Here is a 25,070-nt window from a genome sequence, read left to right as displayed (position 1 = left end):
AGAGTCTGAAGAATATCTTTTATGAAATTTATTTGTATTGTTTTATTGTAATATGTTGGATAAGTGAAAGAAAAATGCAGATAAAACTTGAATAGGTGTTCTTTTTTACAGATTTTATTTATTTATTTTTAGAGAGAGGGGAAGGGAGGGAGAAAGAAAAAATTGATGTGATTTCTGGTCAAGATGGAGGTGTAGGTAAATATGCCTTCTTGAACAACTACAGCAAAAATTACAACTAGACTACAAATCAAATATCACCCACAATTATCAGAAAATTGAGCTGTACGGAAGTCCCACAAGCAAGGATTTAAAGCTGCCACATTTATCCAGACAAGTAGAAGGGTCAGAGGAGTGGAGAGAGGTGTTTTGATGCAGAATGGTAAGTACCACACCCACAAGTGGTGGATAAAAAATGGAAGGGATACCTTGGGAGCAAAAGACCTTAGTCCCAGACCACACCACCCAGCCCAAGGTTCCAGTGCCAGAAAGATTAAGTCCCCGTAACTTCTGGCTGTAAAAAACCAGTTGAGGTGGTGGAAGAAACTGCCATATTAGTAGTAGACTCCTCTAAAAAAGGCCTGTCACAGACTCAGTACTTTACACAGATTCACCCCCTCTAGGATTTAGCACCAGGGCAACATCTGAAAGGGCACCAGAGGCACACGGGGACAAATTGAAGTGACTGGCAATGGGGCAAATGCCAGGAGAGACCTTCCTCCCAGGCAAAAATCCAGAGGCTGGCAGCAGCACTGTCCCTTCTGAGTCCTCCCTGATGCAGACCCACAAAGCAGTAAAATGGGTTGCCCTGCCCTGGTGATTACCTAAGTCTCTGCACCATACAACTTACAGGTGCATTTTTCTATAATAGGCCATGCTACTAAGACAGGGACTTGAAGTAGTTCTACCTAATACACAGAAGCAGATATGAGGAGGCTGCCAAAATGAGGAGACAATATAGCCCAAATGAAAGAACAGAAAAAACTCCCCCCCCCAAAAAAAAACACTAAACAAAATGGAGATATAGAATGTATCAGATGCAGAGTTCAAACACTGGTTATCCAGATGCCCAAGGAACTCATTGTGTACTTCAACAGCATACAAAAGACCCAGGCAGAAATGAAGGTTACATTAAATAGAATAAAGAAAAATCTACAGGGAACTAACAGTGAAGGGGATAAAGCTGAGAATCCAACCAATGATTTGGAACATAAGGAAGAAAAAAGCATTCAATCAGAACAGCAAGAAGCAAAAAGAATTTGAAAAAAAAAAAAAGAAAAAGGATGGTATAAGGAGCCTCTGGGACATCTCCAAACTTACTAACATCTGAATCATGTGGATGCCAGAAGGACAAGAGGAAGAGCAAGAAGTTGAAAACTTATTTCAAAAAATAATGAGAGAAAACATCCTTAATTTGGTGAAGGAAATAGACATACAAGCCCAGGAAGCACAGAGAGTCCCAAACAAGATGGACACAAAGAAGACTACACCAAGACACATCATAATTAAAATGCCAAAGGTTAAAGATAAAGAGAGAATCTTAAAAACAGCAAGAGGAAAGAAGAGAGTTACCTAAAAAGGAGTGCCCCTAAGACTGTCAGCTGATTTCTCAAAAGAAACTTTACAGGCTAAAAAGGACTAGCAAGAAGTATTCAATGTGATGAAAACCAAGAACCTACAACCTCTATTACCCTATCCAGCAAAGCTACCGTTTACAATGGACGGGAAGATAAAGTGCTTCCCAGACAAGGTAAAACTAAAGGAGTTCGTCATCACCAAGACATTATTATATGAAATGTTAAAGGGAATTATATAAGAAAAAGTAGATCAAAACTGTGAACCTTATAATGGTAATAATTTCACAACTATCAGCAATTCAATCTAAAAAACAACAAACTAAGCAAACAAACATAACAGGAAAGAATCATAGATATGGAGGTCATTTGGAATGTTCAGTTGGGAGGAGTCAGGGGGAGAATAGGGGAAACTATTCAGGGATTAAGACACACAAACTTTTTAAGTACAAAATAGACAGGGAAATGTTAAGGACAGCATAGGAAATGGAGTAGCCAAAGAACTTATATGCATAACTCATGGACATGAGCTAAGGCAGGGGGTATGGGTGGAGGGAATGAGGATACTGGGTAGAGAGGGGCAAAGGGGACAATTGGGATAACTTAATAGCATAATCAATGAAATACATTTTAAAAAATAAAAGGCATTAGGTCTTGCTTACATCTGTCAGTTATCCCCTGCCTTTACTTTTGTTTTTCCACAAAAATTTATCGGAGTTTCTCTTGACCGACATAAGCACTGGCCACTGAACTGACTTTAGAATTATAAGCTTGGGACCTATGTTTAATACTAAGAAAATTAAGCATTTTGACCTCGGAGGAAAAAGTTTCATATCCATTGATCTATAAAGCTATGAGTTTCTACATGTTAAAGTTTGCTGCATCCATGGAAGATGAAAATATTCACAACTCTCATAGTTTTAGAAAGATATGTTATAATCAATTTCAACAGACTAGGAAGGTCAGTTCTTCTTAAAACCAATTGAGCTATTATCACTGACATAAACTTACTCAAAAAAGTGTTTTTCAGAGTAAAATGGACTTTTATTTGTTTAATGCTTTTCCCCTTCAAAGAGTAGGAGAGCTGGGTTAATGCAATTTAGCCAAATAAGTTCCCAACTCCTTTTGTTCTTCTTCCTCCTTAACAGCCTCAGAGCTCTCAGATGTAATCAGAGTCAGGGTAAAAATGACAGTGGTTGTAGGTGGGCTGATGTGGAGGTCCAAGGATCCATGTCACACTGTTCTCAGAACAGGTTGCAAACTGGCAGTCTGGCTACAAGAGAATCTGCTTTGACCCAAGAGTGATTTTGGAAATTCACATTAGTTGCTAACATTTAACAGGACAGCAGAAGGAGAATAAAATGGAAGATGATTAGAACTGGAATGGTACTCTTCAGTTCCTGGTGGGTGGTAGGGCTATTGTAATGATTCCTGCATGGATGCATGGATAAACCACTTCATTCTGCTGAGGAAGAAAATAAACCCTAAGTAGACTTACCAAAGGACACCCACACCAACAAAATATCTTAGATTCCAAAATCCTTAGTTGTCATTCATGCAAATATTTCCTCCTTAACTGGCAGTTACCTAATTTTGTCATCATCCTACACAACTGTTCTTATGAGAACTTAATAATAAAATCTATATCCAGAAGTACAAAAAAGAATTAAAGTATGAAAGAAAGAAACAATGATGTGAGAGAGAAACATCAATCGGTTGCTTCTCACATGCCCTGAGCTGGGGAACAGGTCCAAACCCAGGCATGTACCCTAACTGTGAATCAAACTAGTGACCTTTCACTTTGTGGGATGACACTCAACCAAGTGAGCCACGCTTGTCAGGGGTAAATAGGTGCTATTACTAAATATGTGGAAGACAAAATTTGGAAGGACTCATGTCAGAAAAAGTATTCTAAACCATGAGAAAACTAGAAATGTGCAGTTGTTTTTCTCATTGACATATGAAAACAATAATTAATAATATATGGGTTCTTTGTTAAATAAAAGATAGTGAGTTAGTAATATGTTATTGCTATGGATAAGAAATAGGCAATATCATAAAGATTGAATTAAGTTTTGAACAGAAAGAACAATTTTTATGGGTGTTTTGATTTTCTTCATTATATTCACAAATTATCTACCCTGATGATGTAATATTTCCTTAATTGGAAGAATTAATTTAATTAAAAGAAGAAAATAGATCTTATCACAAAAAACTTTTAATTTGAAGTTGTTTAGAAGAGAGATTATTATTATTTTGGGGGTTCATTAGTATGATGGGAAGAAGTTATTGTGCACAAAATTCAAAAGAAAAAGACATTCAATTGTATTTTGTGTATTGTGTTGGCTTTCATTTTAGGTAAGGAATATTTAGCAGATGGTGGGTAAATTTTTTAGGATAGTCATAAAACATGATTAAAGATTACTAATCTTTTATTCTGTCTGAGTTTAAGACAGGAATGAATAGCTCAAAGACTATATTGTTCAAGAAAGAAGAGCTTGAGGACATAAGACATATTTGGAGAAACAAAAAGCTGTTTTTCTTGAGAGAACTCTGAAGATAAAAATAATATATTAATAAAAGTACTACATATATACATATAACATACAGCAAATGGAAATCAATGTACACACATTAATATATTAAATATTCAGTGGATGGAGAAAATGAATGTAGAAAGAGAAAAAAGAACACAATTTTAAAAATAAAAAGCAAAAAAATTAAGTAAGAGTAAATGAAAAAAGAGACATGGGGGGAATTGAAGAGAAAGAGTAAAAGGAGGATTTATACACAGAAGAATAGAAAGGAGAGGTACACTGAGGGGAAAGAGAGAAAGAAAGAGGACTCTTTTTTAGAGAAGTGTTTATTCAGGTCCCTTGCCCTTTTTTTAATGGGATTGCTTTTTTGGGGGGTGGATGTTGAGTTTTTTAAGTTCTTTCTTAATTTTGAATATTAACCCCTTATCAGATTTATTTGGAAATATGTTCTCCCATTCATTTTGTTTTGTTGATGTTTTCCTTTGCTGTGCAAACACTTTTTGATTTGATGAAGTCTCATTTGTTTCATTTTCTTTTGTTTTCCTTGCTTGAGGAGATATATCACACAAAATATTGCTACGAGAAATATCTGAGTTTTATTGCCTATGGTTTCTATTACTATGTTTATGGTTTTGGGTCTAACATTTAAATCTTTAATTCATTTTGAATTTATTCTTGTGTGTGGTGTAAGAAAGCAGTCTAGGTTCACTTCTCTGCATGTATCTGTCCAATTTTCCCAACACCATTTATTGAATAAACTATCGTTAGCCCATTCCATGTGCTTGCTTCCTCTCTCAAATATTGATTATAAAGGTGTGGGTTTATTTCTGGGTTCTCTATTCTGTTCCATTGTTCTACAGATGGCCAATAGACATAGGAAAACATACTCAATGTCACTAATCATCAGAAAAATGCAAATTAAAACCACAATGAGATATCACCATACACCAATCAGAATGGCTTTAATCCAGAAATCAACAAATAAGTGCTGGTGAGGATGTGGAGAAAGAGGACCACGTTTGCAGTGTTGGTGGGAGTGCAGGTTGGTTCAGCCGCTGTGTAAAGCAGTATAGAGATAACTCAAAAATTATAAATGGAACTGCCTTATGACCCATTGATAATTCTTGGAATTATCCAAACAAACCTGAAACACTAATTCAAAAGAATTTAAGCACTTCTATGTTCACTGCATCTCTATTTATAATTTCCAGGATTTGGAAGCAGCCCATATGTTCACTTGTAGATGAGTGGATAAAACAACTATGGTACATTTACACAATGGGAATACTACTCAGCTCTAAGAAAGAAGAAAATTCGACATCCGGCCAAGATGGAGGCCTAGGTAGACACACTGTACAAACTTGCACAACCAAAAGAAGGACAACAACAAATTTAAAAACAAAAAAGAACCAGAATTGAGAGAAAATCGAACTGTATGGAAGTTTGACAACCAAGGATTTAAAGGAAAAACATTCATCCAGACTGGTAGGAGGGGTGGAGACTGGAAGCTGGGTGGAGTGGACTCGCAGCAAGGCAGTGGGAACTTGAGGACTGGGGTGGGAAAAGCTGTGGTGGACCAGGAGAGGCAGTGGCTTGCAGACTGGGTGGCCCCACAATCGTGGGTAGATAAACCAGGAGGAACAACTAGGGAAAGAGACAGACTGTGCAACCCAGGGTTCCAGTAGGGGGAAATAAAGCTTCAAACCTCTGACTGAAAACACCTGGGGGGCTTGCAGCATTGGGAGAAACTCCCAGCCTCACAGGAGAGTTCCTGGGAGAGACCCACATGGTCCTAGAACATACACAAACCAACTTACCTGGGAATCAGCACCACAAGGGCGCAATTTGATTTTGGGTAGCTGAGGAAGTGACTGAAAACCGTCAGAGAGAGGAGCAAGTGGCACTGTTCCTTCTTGGACCCCTCCCCCACATACAGCGTCACAACGCAGCAACATGGGCTGCCCCGCCCTGGTGAACCTAAAGCTCCACCCCTTACTACATAACAAGCACTCTGAGATTAAATAATATGGCCCAAATGAAAGACCTGTTCAAAGCTCCAGAAAAAATACAACGAAGCGACAAAAAGATAGCCAACCTATCAGATGCACAGTTCAAAACACTGGTTAACAGGATGCTACAGGATCTCACTGGGTACTTCAACAGCATGAAAAAGACCCAGGCAGCAATGAAGGTTGCATGAGGTGAAATAAAGAAAAATCTACAAGGAACCAACAGTGATGGGAAGGAAACCAGGACTCACATCAACGGTTTAGAGCAGAAGGAAGAAAGAAACATTCAACCAGGAAAGAATGAAGAAACAAGAATTTAGAAAAAATGAGGAGAGGCTTAGGAACCTCCAGGATATCTTTAAATGTTCCAACATCCGAATAATAGGAGTGCCAGAAGGAGAAGAGGAAGACCAAAAAATTGAAAATTTATTTGAAAAAATAATGAAGGAGAACTTCCCCAATCTGGCAAAGGAAATAGACTTTCAGGAAGTCCAGGAAGCTCAGAGAGTCCCAAAGAAGCTGGACCCAAGGAGGAACACACCAAGGCACATCATAATTACATTAGTCAAGATTAAAGATAAGGAGAGAACCTTAAAAGCAGCAAGAGAAAAGGAGACAGTTACCTACAAAGGAGTTCCCATTAGACCATCAGCTGATTTCTCAAAAGATACCTTGAAGGCAAGAAGGGGCTGGAAATAAGTATTCAAAGTCATGAAAGGCAAAGACCTACATCCAAGATTACTGTATCCAGCAAAGCTATCATTTAGAATGGAAGGGCAGATAAAGTGCTTCCTAGATAAGGTCAAGTTAAAGGAGTTTATCATCACGAAGCCCTTATATGAAATGTTAAAGGGATTTATCTAAGAAAAAGAAGATCAAAAATATGAACAATAAAATGACAACAAACTCACAGCTATTAACAACCAAATAAAAAAAATAAAAAGCAAAAACAAACTAAGCAAATAACTAGAACAGGAACAGAATCACAGAAATGGAGATCACATGGAGGGTTATCAGTGGGTGAGAGGGAAGGCAAGAGAGGGTGGAAAAGTAAAGAGAATAAGAAGCATAAATGGTAGGTAGAGAATAGACAGGGGGAGGTTAAGTATAGTATAGGAAATGTAGAAGCCAAAGAACTTATATATATGACCCATGGGCATGAACTAAAGTGGGGGAATGCAGATGGGAGGGCATGTGCAGGGTGGAGGGGAATAAAGGGGGGAAAATGGGACAACTGTAATAGCATTATCAATAAAATATATTTAAAAAAATTTAAAAAGAAGAAAATTTTACCCTTTGTGACAACTTGAGAATGTGATGCTTAGTGAAATAAGCCAGTCAGAGAAAGACAAATACCATATGATTTCACTCATGTGTGGAACCTAAAGAACAAACTGCACTCACAAGCAAAATAGAGACAGAGACAGAGGCATAGACTGGAGCAAGCTGACAGCTCTGGTGTGTGTGTTGAGGGGGGTGGGTTAGGGTGTGGAGAGATTGAGCAAAAAAGAAGACAATACTCATGAACTTAGAGAACAGTGTGGTGATTTTGGGGTGGAGATGGAAGAGGGTATAATGGAGATAAATGGTAATGGAAAAATACAATAAAAATAAAAATAAATAAAAGGTAAATAAATAAAAATAAATTAAAAAAAGAAAGGGGACTCCTTTGCAGATTCTAAATTGAATGTACTGTCTTACTCTGCTTGTGGAATGGTGGATGTGAGGGTGTTAACACCTGTTATGCCTCCATTTGAATTGTTAATTACCTCATTAAACACTGTTCCTGACTCTCACTGGGGGAGCAGGGCATTTATTTCTCCGGGCTAACCCAGAGAAATAAGGCACGAACAAAACAAGAACGCCCCCATGGATCCAAAGGAAACTTTCATTTCCAGATCTAATAGCCTCATCTCCTTGGTTAAGTGTTTACTTATTTGGTCTTCTAGAGGCAATTCCAAATAACTCTGTCTTCACTGCAAATCCTACTTCCTGGGACATCCTCCACAGTGGTCTCATAGACTAACTCTGATACTTTCCACAGGTTCAATCATGAACACATCCGACCTCCCTGGTAGACCTCAAGCTCCTTGAAGACAGCAGCAATGCTGATCTCTCACAGCTGTATTCCCAGCAGCTGGCACTGTGACTGAGAGAAGTCATAGCAGATATATGAATGAATGACAAGATGGATGGATGTTAGGATTATTATTTTAAATGTTTATTTCCAACTAGATTTTAAGATACTTGAATGTAGCCCTAGCTGGTATCTCTGTGGGGCAGAGCACTGTCTCAATATGCCAAGGTTGCTGGTTTGATCCCTGGTCAGGACACATTCAAGAATTAACCAATGAATGCATAAATAAGTGGAATAACAAATCAGTGTCTCTCTCCCCTTCACTCTCTCTAAAAATCAATATGTAAAAATTAAAAAAAAAGGATACTTGAATGCAGGGACCAACTACTTATCTATTATTTTCCAAAACCCAATATTGTATATTTGCCATATAATTAAGTTTTCAAGTGATTAAATGAATTAATAGAATTACCACAAGTATTCTCAAAAAATAATTTATAAAATACAATTAGGATAAACATTATTTGTAATTAATACAGTGGATGTACATGTATGTTTTTGTGTAAATGGTTACGTATGTGTATCTTTTGAGATGCTTCTCAAAAACTTTAAAATGATGCAATCAGAAACTTGAATACCACCTTAAAAAATCACTTACTAGCCAGAGCAATATTATAATATAACTATTTAGGGATGGAAATATTGTACACTAAATGAGAAATAAGAGTAATAGCGATTACTGCTTCTTTCTGTTACAGTGCTTACATAGCTTAGTCAAAACAAGGTAACGATTTGCATGTTCAGCCACACGTTAATGTTAATCATGAAACAATCTACAAATGTTATTTGACAATCATTTTCTATTGGTAAATGTATGTATTCTAGACAGACTTCATGGCATGATAATAAGAATCAAGATACTTCATCCCAACTGAGATATGGGCAAGGTTCAGAACATCAAATTTTAGCATTATTTACAGATACAAAATTGGGAATAGTCCAACATCTCATGATCATCCTTATCTATCAAGTCTGGTCAGAAAAACTTTAACTAGTTCTGCAAACAACCCTTGAAATACCTTGTAGAAACCTTAAGTGTATTCTGATGCTTACACATAGTGCGTTCAGATCAACAAGCCCATAGAGGGCAGGTTTTATCTCTTTCTATAAAATATTTGATAAGGATAAACATAAGCAATATTTTTCATTCGTGATTTAAAATCATTTTTAATCAAAACCATAAAAGAGTTCAGTCTGGCCTCTCTATTTAGTAGACAAACTAACATTGCACTTCCTTTCCCATCCTGACCCAGGTGATGATAATATGAGTGCAGATGATCACAGTTCACAGCACATGTCAATAGGATGCCCAATTTATTTCCATGTAAAAAACTTCATTCTCAATTATAGTCTTTTTAAACTATGATGGTGGGTGACAACAAATACATAACTTCAACATTTACTTTTTATTGCAATGATCAAGAAAGCACAGAAAGAGATGAGGTTATACCTGCTAAAAACTCAATATCAGCTCATGCTTGGTGGAAGAAATATCTATGCAGAGACCCTGAGGCAGAGCTGTGAGCTCAGGCTTGAGTGTGGGAGGAGATGAACCCACAGCCTGACTACAGCCATGACCTCAGGGCTGCCTGGCCTTCTCCAACTACAGAAAGCAAAGGCAACACCTCCCTCTATCTAAGGCGGTTGCATCCCGATGCTGTCAGGGCCATTATACACGTACACACAATCTCCGCCATCAGTATCCTTTTCTACCCATTCAAGATTCATGCTTCCCAGTGATGCAACACCACCAGAAAGGTATAAAGACGTATTGCCAGTACTGGTTAGAACTTGGGCTGTTTAAGTTAGCAGTGGGAAGGCTAAACTGTGCTCTTTAGAAAGGAGTGACTTTTCCCTTAACAGTAGTTCAAGAGAAAAATTACAAACTAAATTATGTACTGATTAATTTTCTTCTCAATATTTACATGATTAGGTAGCAAAAGTGGAGATCTCTTGCTCAGTTCATAAAAGTCAATTAGATTTTAAAAATGGCTTGACAATGGAAATTACATATATTACATACTCTTCAAATAGTCTTCAGGCACATGGGACAGAGAGATTCTAGGAGCAACCAGGTGGAAAGTGAAGGAGGACAGGAGCATTCATGGTAGACAAACCTTCAACCTGGACACACCTCTCTTCCTCACTGAACAAAGTCTCCGATTTGGGATCTGTAAATGGTTCTGCAGTATGAAGGGAGACGACTGCAACTTGGGTGTAGAGGGAAAACAAAGCTTATTTTCTAATGGGATGTGGTTGAAAATAATGTATGCCATTTTCAGGACTGATTCTTAATGACTTCCTCGGCAATCCTCGACTTTCTTTCCCCTTACAAATCAAATGGAGACAACTCCAGATTAGGAGCCATGAGTGGCAGATGGTAGAGATGAGAGAAGGAAGGAGTCTGATCCCCAAGTGAACACTTGAAAGAGAGTTCTCAAGCCAGGAACACCTTCGATGTATTGTTGCTTGAGCAAGAAATACATTTTCATTGTGTTAAGGCACTGAGATTCTAGGACATATTTATTACAGCAGCTAGCATTATGTTAACTATAATACTAATATAAACTCCTTGTAGAAAATGGGGCCAGTGTTATAGTTTGACTTTGGAAGAGGAGTAGGGGGAAAACCCACCTCATATAATACTTTAGAAAGATCTATGTTTCTGAACACGACTCTACCATTACTTCAGGAGGGCTTGAATAACTCAAAATCTAGAAGCCTCAGTTTCCTCCTTTGTCAAATAAAGTGTGTGTGACAAGTTGCCCCTAAATTAGTGGCTGCTTACCTTTATCCAGACTGAAAATTCTATGGTTCCTTTATCATAAGTGAAAACTCTAAGTTAATATCAGATACCACTATATTCTACAATAAAAGAAGAAGAGTTACTTTTAATAACCCACCTTGAGATAACTTGCTAAAAAATTTTATACCAAAGATACATGAAATAGAACTTAGCCTTCTGAGAGTAAAGAGAAGCATTTCTTACCCCCAAAAGTTATTATGAAAAATGTAAACATTTTTAGAAATGATAGAAACAAAATTTTCCCCCCAAATATAATACATCAATGAACTAAAAATACATCTCCCAGCAAACAGTATCAACCAGGAACCAATGTAATAAATGACAGTGTTAGATTCAAGCTGAATACTTCAAGGAATAGCCAAAGTATTTGAAAGTACTAACTTAATCCCCTTGGGGGAAAGTACTATCACTTGAGAAATTTATAATTAGAATCAGTAATATTCTGGACCGTACTGAAGAGCACAATCATATATTGGCAGAAAAGAATTAGATGATAACCTAAAGGTCAGTCTCATTTCTCTTGTCTATGCTAATTGAGTCCTTATGATGGAGAATTCAAGGGGAGCCAAATGGAGACAATTGAAACTTCTGTCACGAGCCCACATTCCCTTAGAGAATAAATTACACAAATACTTCTAAGTAGGAGAGGTCACTAAGCACAGTTTTCTGATAGGAATTTACATAACTTACGTCAGATTGGAAAAAACAAAACAGATGTGTGTGTACATTCACACATACACTATTCTCCACTATATGTGTGTGTGTATACACACACATACATACACACACACACACATATATATTTCTCCACAATGAAAAAGTTAAACATGAGAGTCACAGCTCAGGTGAACAGCTTTGGAATAAGTTCAGCCTTAGGGGACATTTAATTGAAAAATGGAGGTTTTTCAATTAGAGCAGGAGTCAACTTTAAGAATGAGGTGTTAGACTAATAAATGTGGGAGCAGTCTGCTGTCAGCACTCCTAAAAGGAAATGCTATTTTCCCACATAAAATTCTAAATTTCTGAAAAGCCCCTTGCACAGCGTCACCATGGGGTAGAGCACAAGAGACACATACATGTGATGAAGATGCAATGTAGACCTAATGCAGCAGTGATTTAGGGGTAGTAGTAGCCATCACCTGAGAAACAGTGTTGCTGAGCTGTGTTTGAGGCAGGAACTAGGACTTTATGAGTACGGCCCAGAGCATGGAAGGAGAGGCAGGGTGGTGACAAAGTGTCTGGCCGTGGATGTCAGACAGACCTTGACTCAAATTTTGATTCTGCCATGAACTCGGTGTTTTGATGTTTAATGTTAATAGCTTAGCGGTTTAATGGCAAGTTACTTAGCCATTCAATTTTCTTATCTATAAAATGAAAATAATACTCTGTTCCTAACTGAGCTTTTGTGAGATTTTAACTGACACTGAAAATGCGTAGCGGGTTGCCTAGGCTGGGTCTAAGCTGTGCCTGCTAGTAGAATAGAATTTAAACGTGTATCAAATAGTCTGCTCACATGGTGAAGTAGGCTACCCAGGACACTATTGACATGAAGAAAAAAGAAGCCTAGAGAAAAAGACTTTCCGAGGGAAGATCTAATTTGAGCTAATAATGCTCTCAAAGTCAGTAGAGTGGAATGGTTTTGCAGATAGCTCGAAGTCTGCCGCTCAAATCTTTCATAGACTAGCCCCATATTCTAAGGGAGACAGAGGAGTGTGAATATAACCTGAGAGGGCTCTTTCATTAAAACTCTGTTAGACTTTAGGACATGGGCAGGCTCAAGTTGGCATTGGTCTAAAAGGGTTATTCAGGAAGAAAGAGAGGATTTTTCTCCTCCAACAGGCACTGGATATCTAACGGCTTCAGTGCAGCGGTGACTGTACACAAAAAGAACAGCAGTGCCCAATAATATAACGTTGTACTCTTTGTCATGGGGTCCTTGGCTGAGAATGTGACTAAAAGTAGCACAAGTGTACAGGGGAGATTGTGGAACCTGGTGAATGGAGAAGGGGTGTTCACAACCATTGGCAGTGTGAAGCAGGTATGGCAGCACCTGTGAAGAGTGGCTAATGGCTGGTGGTATATGGCAGCTGGCACACAAATAGCAAAACCATTGGAAGTGATGACAAGAGGTACCCAAGGGCAGTCACAGCAACATTTAGTGTAGTCGATACCATGTGACTGACTGCACTGGTTTGTGAGCATGGATGTGATACCACCTTATGCCAACAGAAATACTTTCGGAGGGGAATGGGAATGCATGGAGAAGACAGATTGAGTTTAGTTTAACCATTCTGCATGATCAGATAAACTACACAAAATGGGCTCCCTCTCATTAGTATTATTATATCCGGGGAATGGTGAATACAGGAAATCTGGATCCTAGATTAATATACATTTAACATTTCATATAATAAGGGCTTGGCGATGATGAACTCCTTTAATTTTACATTATTTGGGAAGCAGTTTATCTGCCCTTCCATTCTAAATGATTGCTTTGCTGGATAGAGTAATCTTGGATGTAGGTCCTTGCCTTGTCATTCAATTAACAGTAATCTATGGCCCCTTTTATCCTGGTGTTTTTTCCATTTTAAGGGACTGGCCTGGATTCATATATGGGTTCCACCATCAGATTGTTTCTGAACACAGCAAAAAGAACAGACTTGGTCAAGTTACTTAGTCTTTCTTGGCTTGTTACTCTCAGCAAAATTGGAATAGTTTAACCTGTTTTGCATTCAAGAGATGGCTGATGTAAAACATCATCCCAACACCTGCATACTCAGCAATGTTAGTTTTCTCCAACTTCGGACAACTGAAGAATTCTATGCACTTGGCATTTCATTTCTGAAATGGGAAGGAATTCAGCCAGCTGAGCTATGACAACTAGAAAAGTGGAAAAGACTGCGGACTCACAAAAGGAGTTCCAGCTAAGAGCCTTTTTCCCTATGACTATCCAGTGACTTGTTTCAAACAAGTGCAAATCTGGCACCATCACTAGCATTTTATTTTATTTTATTTAAATATATTTTATCTTTTAATTATAGGTGACATGAAATATTATGTTAGTTTCAGGAATACAACCCAGTTCATTAACATTAAATTTAATTTTTAAGTATATTTTGATTATGCTATTATAGTGGTCCCATTTTTTTCTCCCTTTTCTCCCTCTCTGCCTTGCACCCATCCTCTCTCCAGCATTCCCCTCCCTTAATTCATGTCCAAGGGTCTAAACATAAGTTTTTTGGCTTCTCCTTTTCCTATACTATTGTTAACCTTCCCCTGTCTATTTTGTGCCTACCATTTATGCTTCTTATTCCCTGTACCTTTATCCCCCATTCCCCCCTCCCTACATATAACCCTCCATGTGACCTACATTTCTGTGATTCTGTTCTAGTTATTTGCTTAGTTTGTTTTTGTTATTTAGATTCAGTTGTTGATAGTTGTGAATTTGTTGTCATTTTATTATTCATAGTTTTGATCTTCTTTTTCTTAGATAAGCCCCTTTAACATTTCATAGGATAAGGGCTTGGTGATGGTGAACTCCTTTAATTTTACATTATTTGGGAAGCAGTTTATCTGCCCTTCCATTCTAAGTGATAGCTTTGCTGGATAGAGTAATCTTGGATGTAGGTCCTTGCCTTTCATGATTTTGAATACTTCTTTGCATCCCCTTTTTGCCTGCAAGGTTTCTTTTGAGAAATCAGCTCATAGTCTTATGGGAACTCCTTTGCAGCTAACTGTCTCCTTTTCTCTTGTTACTTTTAAGATTCTCTCCTTATCTTTAATCTTGGATAATTTAATTACAATGTGTCTTAGTGTGTTTCTCCTTGAGTCCAACTTGTTTGGGATTGTCTGATCTTCCTGGACTTGCATATCTACTTCCTTCTCCAGATTGGGGAAGTTCTCCTTCATTATTTTTTCCAATAAGAGTTCAATTTCTTGCTCTTCCTCTTCTCCTTCTGGAATCCCTTTGATTCAGATGTTGGAGTGTTTAAAGTTGTCCCAGAGGTTCCTAAGCCTCTCTTCTTCTCCTTCTTCTCCTCCTTCTTTTTAAATTATTTTTCTTCATTCTGTTCAGGTTGAATGTTTACTTCTTCCTTTTGTTCCAAATTATTGATTTCAGTCCTGGTTTCCTTCCCTTTACTGTTGGTTTCTGTATATTTTGCTTTATTTCACTTTGCATAGCCTTCACTTCTTCCTCTATTTTGTGACCACACTCAACCATTTCTGTGAGTATCCTGCTTATCAGTGTTTTGAACTCTGCATCTGACAGATTACTGTCTCCTCGTCATTTAGTTCTTCTTCTGGAGCTTTCTTCTTCTTTTTTTTATTGTTGTTCCAGTACAGTTGTCTCCATTTTCCCCCTCCACTCTCCCCACTCCCCCCAATTCCAGCCATCCCCATCTCCCACCCTTGATCCTACCCCCCTTTGGCTTTGTTCATGTTTTTCTGGAGTGTTTATCTGTTCTTGCATTTAGGCCACATTTCTTTGTCTGGGCACACCTGTTATATTGTAAGGGGTGGAGCCTTAGGTATTCACCAGGGTGGGGAAACCCACTTCTCTGTGTTGTTATGCTGTTTGTGGGGGTGGGGTCAGAGAGGGAACAATGCCACTTGCTTGGCTCTCACCCTGCTTTCAGTCACTTCCCTCACTTCCCACAAGTAGATTGTGCCCTTTCAGTTGCTGATTCTTGGGTGGGTGGGCTTGTGTATATTCTAGGATCCTATGGGCCCCTCCAATGGACTCTTCTGTGAGACTGGGAGTTTCTCCCATCACCATAACCCCCACAGGCTTTTACAGCAAGAGGTTTTGAGTCTTTAGTTTTCCATGCTGGAACCATGGGTTGTGTGGTCTGTCTTGCTCCCCAGTTGTTCCTCCAAGCTCATTCATATTTGAATGTGGGATATCCTGGTCAGCCAACCACTGCCTTGCCACATGTCCTCCTGGCCCTGACTTCCTGTCTCTGCCTCTCCTACCAGTGTAGAAGAATGTTTCTATTTTAACTCCTTGGTTGTCAGATTTCTATACAGTTCGATTTTCTGGCAGTTCTGGTTGGTTTTTGTTTTTAAATTGGTTGTTTTCCTTCTTTTGGTTGTGTGAGGAAGCAAAGTGTATCTGCCTATGTCTCCATCTTGGCCAGAAGCCTTGGTTTTTGTGAAGAAAGTAAGGCTAAAGGTTTTCATATGGGTAAATTCTGATTTAGGCACCAAGGTTGACTGAACTAATGATAATCCCTTGTGCTCTTTTCTCCTGCCCAACTTCACCTGAAAAAAATTGTTACTAATATATATACATACATACTTAAGTACGTTTATGTACATATATGCATATATCTATGTGCATGCATGTATATACTGTATATACTGTATATGTGTATTTACAGGTATATATGTATATATAGATATGTGTATATATGTATGTATACATATACATACAGACACACATATATAATGTAAAATTGACCATTTTAACCATTTTTAAAGTATGTAGTTGAGTGACATTAAGTTTATTCACACATTGTTGTGCAACCATCATCACCACCTATCTCCAGAATTTTTCCATCTTTCCAAACTGAAACTCTGTATCTGTTAAACAATAACTTAATTTTCCCTTCCTCCCAGCCCCCCAAAATCACCATTCTACTTCACGTCTATGAATTTGATTCTTCTATATCCTTCATGAAAGTGGAATCATATAGTATTTGTCTTTTGTGAATGGCTTAGTTCAATTAGCATAATGTCTTCAAGGTTCATCCATGTGGTAGCATGTGTCAGACTATCCTTCTTTTTTGAGGCTGAATAATATTTTATTGTATGCACATTCCTAATTTTTGATACATTAACCTGTGGAGGCATGAGAATTGTTCCCACATTTTGGTTGTTGTAATTAATGCTGTTTTAAACATGGGTGTACAAATACTTCTTTAGGCCTTTTTAGTTCTTTGGGATATATACAAAGAAGTAGAATTGCTGGATCATGTAGTAATGTTCTTTATAATTTTTTTGAGGAAGTTCCATACTATTCCATAGCATCCACACCATTTTACATGCCTATCATCAGTGCACCAGGCTCCAACTTTCCCACATCGTTTTTAACACTTGTCATCTCTTTTCTTTATAAAAAATACCTTTTTTCTTTTTGTTTAATAACAGGTGTTCTGGCTAAGACCTCTTACCAGGGCCGAAAGAGAGCAATGGCAGGAAGCTCAAAAAAGAATATAGCACTTACATCTGTGTTTTATTTATAAATTGCTTATTATATTTATACTTGTGATCTAAATACAATTTATTTTAAAATGTTCAGTTCTCACTACCTAGCACTATCTGTAATTTCTAGTTAAATCCATTTCAGATATTGTTTTTGAAAAAGTATCTGACCTGGCTGGTGTGGCTCAGTGGATTGAGCGCTGGCCTGTGGGCCAAAGGGTCACCATCTCAGTTCCTACTCAGGGCACATGCCTGGATTGTGGGCCAGGTCCCCAGTAGGGGGAAGGCGAGGGGCAGCCACGTATTGTTGTTTCTCTTCCTCTCTTTCTTCCTCCCTTTCCCACTCTCTAAAAATAAATAAATAAAAAAAAATTTAAAATAAAAATAAATAAAAGCATCTGGAACAGAAGTGTTTTCTGAAGTGCATTTGCAAATAAAATTAAGCACCTTTGTAAAATCCAACTGACTTTTCTTTGGATGGGAGGATTCAATCAGTAGATTAAGCTCTTGTCATCTGATTGCATTTTATTTACTGGTGTCATGTATCATTCTCCACTTTTTGTTTGGATTTCAACTCTAGGCAGCAAATATTTGGCAGTAGCACAAAAGAAACATCTCAGCCTCAAAATTATAAGCATATGGTAAATTCAATTTCTCAGCAAATACGATAACTCATCTTTTGAAGTTAAAGGTCCAGAACTTATAATCTTATTGGTCCATAAAATATAAATTTACATATTAAAATGGGTTTTAATTATACTGGTTGCAGATGAACAAAGCAGATTATAAGATGGGTTCTTGAAGACATTCAGGAAACACAAGGAAGCTTGTTCTGGTGATGCCACCTTCCAGTGCTCCAGTATTTACTGGCCGTGTGGGACTCTGAACAAGAAATCTTTGTGGCATATTTTTAAAAAAGTAAAATAGGGAATATAATGCTTATCTTCTAGGGATAAAATAAAACATTCATGAGAAACATCTAATGTTAGGGGCCTCCCAAAATAGGTGCTTATTCAGTTAGTTCTCTTTTATCCCCTTCCTACACTTTAATTATCATCTTTGTTATGTGACAATTATCCAGAGGAACATTTTAATCTCAATTATTATATTTCTTCCCTTTTCATTTTCTTTGGCACAGAAAAATTAAATGTTTACTTTCAAAGCCTGAATTCATGTGTATTGTATAGGTTTTCCCCCCAAGGAGTGAATTTAATTTAATTAATAACTTCAAAATCCCTTGGGTGATATAAAATATGCATAGTTATTACAAGCCCATGTGTGTATGTGTGTGTAGGAGGGGGAGATGACTCAGTAGGAGGGAAAGGCAGTAACATATGCACAAATGGAAGTTAGAATCCAGGCAACACTCCAGGAGTGAAGGGTGCTAAGTTAGTCTCCAACAACTTGCGTCATTCAGGTGTACTCGTACCTTGCCAAGACAAGACTGCAAGCTTGGTGCAGCTCATATTAGAGTATCTTACTTCCCATTTCAGGCATTTGTGGGAAAGCAACATAGGTGTGCTGGCTGTAAATAAACTTGAGTTTCGAACAGCCACATTTATAAGCCAGCATCAACAGGGAGCATTTGCCATAGCAAAGCACTTTGCAGTCATCACAGTATTCTCTTTTAAGTGGCAATTTTCCCCATTGCACTCAAAATGTGATTTCATTTACAAAGAACTGATTATAGAGACAAGACATTGGAGCTGAAAAGTACCTCTGAATTTATCTAGTACAACACCTCATTTTACAAGTAAAGAAAATGAGGCTGACAGAGGACAAATGACTTGCCTAACATCAGTAAGCTGAGCACTTTGGAATTCCCAGGCCTCCTGACTGCTGGGACAGAGCTCATCCCAGCAGGCCACACCAGCGATTTCTTATAGTAAGATTCCTACCTACTTAACTCAAAAAGAATCATTATTTCTTGTAACCTACCTCAGAGCTGTTCCTTGGTAATTTTGCAGGGTCTGACCAGAGTATTTTGAAGTGGACCCTCAAAAATTCATTGAGCGAGTATTTTTCTGATTTGATAATGATGATGTTATTGTTGTTGTTGATGATGGTGATGATATTTCACAATTGCACAGTGCTTACTTAGTATGTGCCAGGCATTTTACAGCAATTGACTTTCAAAAGTCATGATGAGGGAGGGACTGTTATCCCTATTTTACACAAGAACAAATTGAGAATAGGGTAATTAAGCAACTTGATGAGAATGTACCTGGTTGATAAGTGATGGATTTGGGATTTGGACACAGGCAACATAGATGCAGAGTCTGTGTGCTTAGCCACTATGCTACCTTTACTCTCAAAATACTGCTACCCTACACCACCACTTCTCTATTATAGGAATAAGCATATTTTCCTGGTGGCAACATTAAAATAATTTATTGAATCTAAGTCCTCACCCTTCCCTATAGTAGGAGATTTGGCAGGGAAGAATGGAGAGCGTGATCTAAATTCCACAGCTTCACAAATGAGGCCATCCTGAGAAGGTATATGCTAGATTTTCTGCAGTTTTATTACACTTAAAGAAATATAGCATTCTTCAATTGCTTTAATTATAGGTCTTCAATATGGAAAGAGCAATGCAGTCTAAGTAAAACTGAGCAGTTCCTTGAAGTCTGGTAATACAAGCAGGCTATTATTTCATAAATGACATTTTAATTATCACCAGGAGACCATTAAAAATACGTCCTGGCAGTTTGCTTGGTTTCTTTTAGAAAGATAATATTGACAAACTGCTATGAAACTGCAATTCAGAAAACAGTGGAAACTGAGATTGGTAATAAAACACAAATTCACTTGTGCATACTAAAACAATGATGAACAATTTGAAGAGAGAAGACAGAGGTAAAATTATACTTTTCTTTTTTAGGACAAGGCAAAAGAGAAAGTTATTTGCAGGAAGACTATTAGGTCTATAGATTTATTACCAATGTGAATTATGAATTACTTGCCGAATTTAGCATAGTAATTTGAAGTTTCAGCCATGCAAGCACAAGCCAATGAGTTGCCAAATGCCCCCAAATGCCAATATTGCCTTCTCTTCCTCTCCAGAGAATTGACTTCTTAGTGTCCTCTGGTCTAGAGGATTTCAAGAGAACAGGCTACACCTGGAGATGGTCCTGGGACTCATCAAGGGAGTCTGTCATGACTCCAGAACCTTTAGTCATCTTTATGAATTCCCAGCGTGCTCCTTTGGTGATCACAAGGCAGTAGGAAAGTTTTTCATACTTAGCTTTCCCCTAAAAATTGAAGTTTCTATTACTTGTCATGATTGATTTTCCTAATAACTGAAACCAGTGCATCACCCTTTGCCAGTGATGTGGGTCTTTACTCTAGATACCACAGGAAACCCATTCAAACCACTTGCCCTTTATCCGTTTCCTCTAGGAAGTGCTTTTTATATTGGTCTCCTTGGTTATTAAGCCAAAAGGGAAAAGTTGTAGTTACTGATTCCATTATAAGTTAAGTATATAAAATAAAGAAAATTCTTGACATATCTTTTAAGGGTAATTTACATTTCTTTCCCTAGAACTGTTCCAAAGGTAGGAATATTGCTAGGATCGAGGGATAATTTGTATCTCTAGGGGAAAAAATGAAGATAAGTGGTGCTTAGCCTGCAATACTCTAGCCAAATAATGGGTTATAGCTTTTTATCAAAAGAACCCCCCCTCGCTTCTCGATTTTCAATAATTTATTCTTTCAATGAATATTATTAAAAGTATGATGCTCTGTTGACTGAGTTATCCGGGCCAATGAATATTATTAAAGAGACACTCTGTGTGCCTAGATCTAACTAATTTCCAAACAGATTATAGTCCTCCGAAGAAGTAAAATGTCTACACGAATGAGTAGAACATTAAAAGAAAGAAGGAAACAAAGAAATGCCATGAGAACAGTATATAGAAAATGCCTTCAGAGGTGTTTACACAGTATCAGTGAGAGACTCAGCTACCCTATTTTAAGAAGGTTTCTTGAGCTTGTGTTTGTCTTGACTCCCTCTTAAAATAGACCTCATTGAAAGGCTTGCAAAAGACTTAAAGAGGCTTTAATCTACAATAATAAAAACTAAAATGAGTAAGAGACTTCTTTAAAATTTTGGAAGGTAGAATGGATAGAGTAATGGATAATATAGTCACCAATACCCACAAAGTAGAACACATTGAGAAAGGTTTGCATGCAAGCTGGAGAGTGTCATTTCTGCTGGATAGAACCCAGAGAGGCTTGGGACTGGGAAGACACTGGGTAAATGAGATCAAGATGATGTATGAAGCTAAAGGTAAAACCCTAACAACCATTTAGCTTCTAGCCAAAGAAATAAACAGACCTCTCTCCTGAGAATCAGGAAGGTGATATAGAAGTTGGAACATGGGTAAATCATTCTTAAACAAAGCTTCTGGGACCTGAAATATTAAGGCTGGCAGCCTACCCAGTCTCTCTAAAATGAAGCTATAAATGTGTAGACAGAGATCACAGCCTCTCCAGTCTTAAATATAAATAGGCTATGAAAAATGAGCCGTCTTTTCAGAGAAGTCTAAAACATAAAATGTAAAGAACAATGGTAAGAACATAAAAATCAGTCAGGAAAATATAATGAGAAAGATATTGAAAATAATAAAAATCAGAGAGTAAGAAAAGACTCTTGAAAATTAAAAAATAATATGATGAATAAAATTTTTAAATATTTAATTGAAGAGTTGAATGATAAGAGCAAGGAAATTCCTCATATCAGAGAGCAAAGGGACAAAGAGAGAAATTATCAGGAAATAGAGAGATTCAGAGTATCAATTCAGGAATACCATATCTGACTAATAAGGGTTTCAGATAGATAGCAAACCTGAGGTAAGAAATATGCAAGGAAACCTAACAAGAGTATTTTCCAGAGCTGAAAAACATATCTTGAAAAGGGAAGGATCCGCTGCAAGTATACAACAGATACATTTAAAAAAATAATATTATGTAGATGTATTGTGAATTTTAGAATGCCAGGACCAGGGGTCAACAAACTTTTTCAGTTAAGGAGTAAATACTTTAGCCTTTGTAGAGCATATTTTCTATCCCAACTACTCCATTCTCCTATTGTAGCCCCAAAACAGCCATAAATAATATGTAAGTAAATGGCTGTGTTCCAGAAAAACTTGATGTACAACACAGGATGTGGGCTAAGCTTGGTACTTATGCCAAAGTTCACTGACCCCTGACCAAAAGTGAAGAGGAAGTGCTAAAAACATGAAGACAGAAAATAAAAATTAAAACAAGCAAACAACCTAAAAAAGAATAAGTATCACAATAGGATGAGCAACTGTGACTGATAAAACATGCAACAGTGATTCAAAGTTGGAAAAAATATTTAGAATTCTGTAGCTAGTAAAACTATCGAGTGTGACAGCAGCATTTCATATTAGGACTCAGAAATTTCACTTGTAAATATATTTTAGTACAAATTTATTTCAAGATCTACTTCAAGATGAGCTTCAATAAGACCAAAGAGAACCTCCCCGCCTCCCCAAAGAAAAAATAAATACAGAACCCAGAAAAAATATATCCACCACAGAAGTTATGATGATAACTGGGCAACAGGTCTAGAGAGTCAGCAACCCTGACTGAAGGGAGAGGACAGAGGTGCTGCAGTGGTTGTTTGGGAAAAATGAGAAACTTACTGAAAAATGACAGGATAGGGCATTTGAAAGAAAAAAAAAGATACAACAAATACAAATAGTGACTAGAAAAAATATCAATTGAGAAAAAAACCTTAAATCCAAAGAGGCAAGGACATACAATCACAGCACTCTACTTGCCTAAGCAGTGAGCACATGAACATTTGCACGAATTGTCAGGAGCGCAAATGCCGCTTCACGCTTTGGAGACCTGAGAAAGCAGGCGCGCTGAGCGGAACTGAAATTGCTTTCGCCGAGGCTGTGCACAATCTAAGGGCTTTGTGTGTCATGCTTAAGATTCCTGATTTTCATTTGTTTAAAAAACAATTTGAAGCTAGTGACAGACAGCTTTAAACACAGAAGTAGCAAGTTTGGAGTTGTATCTCTGTCAGTCTGGTGGCAGTAGCAGACCAGGGGCAGATGAGACTGAAGGCAGGATTATGTGCATGTGAGGTGCCCCGGGAACGTCTTTGGGCCTTTTGTTTTAGAACCAGAATAACATGACAATGAAAAGGATGCATCAAAACTGCATTTTACAATTCTTCTGTGAGCTTTCTTTTGAAGATGACCGACTCTTGTTTTTCTTCCAAATGGGGTGATGAATGCAGAAGACAGTATTTTGGGTTTGGTGTCTCTATGAACTCCAAAGCAGAAGACACTGTACTTGAAATGGAGTAAGCAAAAGACAATTTTCAATACTCAAATTCTTATTATCCCAAACTTCCACACCTCCAGTAGTTTAAACATTGTTCAAGTCCTGAGGACTTCTGTTCTTAACTGTCGTTCATTATAGCTTCAGTAAAAAATAATAGTTGAGTGCTCACTTCGGCAGCACATACACTAAAATTGGAATGATACAGAGAAAATTAGCATGGCCCCTGCACAAGGATAATGCACAAATTCGTGAAGCGTTCCATATTTATTAAAAAAATGTTTAATTAAAATGTAGGGAAAAAAAGGAATCAAACATGGAACTATACCCTATTTTACATTCCTATAAATAATTAAGTGTTTAAAGAAAAAAAAAAGAATTGACTTTTCATCCCCATTTTGTGTTCTTACCTTCTTTGTCAAATATTAATTGGCCATATGTGCATGGGTTTATTTTGGGGCTCCTTAGGGTTTTTTTTGTTTTTGTAGCTCCATGTAAACTTTTAAATTATTTGTTATATTTTTCCAAAATAAACCATTGATATTTTGATAGAAAAAAATAATAATAGTTGTGGGTAGCTGCTCTTGTTAAAGATATAAATACTTCATTTCAATTTCCAGAGAAAATCCCAATTCAGGGGGTCTGGGTAGGTGGACACTAAGACTCTGCATTTCAACATGTTCACAAATGTTTGGTAGTTCTGGCTTAAACTATACTGATAGGATTATATGTACTTAGTTAACATTCTCACTTTTGTCCCACTTTACATGCATGTTCCTCTGGCATTTATCAAAATTCTTGACTCTCCTATTAGTATGTGTGATAAATCATGAAGCTCAGATATAAGCTTGTCATTTTTAAGGTAATATCCTCAAATTCTACAATATAATTTCTAGTCCCTACTATCCTGTGCTGGTTAATTTGGATAGAGACTTCAGACAACATTTCCTATAATTTTTCTGTACCAATTTAATGCCATACTGCTTGGAGTCAGAGTGAAAACAAATTATCTTAATGTGAAACTATATATAACTTCTGGAAAGGCAAATATTTAATTGTACCTAAATTTAAAGTGGTATTTGATTTCAGCATAAAATTAAGTTCAAGAAATTGTACTGTCTTCTGAAATTACCTTTCTTTTTAAACCTATGCTAAGATTTGTTTACTCTTATTTAACAAGTTTAATTACTGCTTTTAAAAAGCAAAGAACTTCATGGTTTGCACTCTGCTGCCTAAACTGGTAAGAGTAAGTTTCAGAGAGATTGTATCAAATGTGAGTTTGACCTAGAATATAAGAATTCATTTGATTTCTATGCTGTTTTCTGCAAAAGAAAACTATGCACTCAGAGATATATTTTAGCACTGCAATCAGTTTAATGAGAGTTACTTTTATTTTTATTCACTGGAAGGCAATAACATTCACTGGAGAATTTAAATGCAAGTAGAAGGATCTGTGACGAGTTACTCAAAGCTTGGTGACAAATTAGG

At 37.3% G+C, this 25,070-nt stretch overlaps 1 protein-coding gene and 1 non-coding gene across 2 annotated transcripts in view; one reads left to right on the top strand and one right to left on the bottom strand.

Annotated features, from left to right (window-relative positions):
* Positions 1-25,070, bottom strand: part of MAGI2 (membrane associated guanylate kinase, WW and PDZ domain containing 2) — a 1,366,741-nt gene that overhangs the window by 525,628 nt on the left and 816,043 nt on the right.
* On the top strand, positions 23,747-23,853 carry LOC112303662 (U6 spliceosomal RNA). Its single transcript, XR_002974675.2, has one exon. It is a non-coding gene; the product is annotated as a U6 spliceosomal RNA (small nuclear RNA).

This window comes from Desmodus rotundus, chromosome 6 (assembly GCF_022682495.2).
Source record: "Desmodus rotundus isolate HL8 chromosome 6, HLdesRot8A.1, whole genome shotgun sequence".
Classification (NCBI taxonomy): Eukaryota; Metazoa; Chordata; class Mammalia; order Chiroptera; family Phyllostomidae; genus Desmodus; species Desmodus rotundus.
This window is presented reverse-complemented; position numbering and strand designations above follow the sequence as displayed.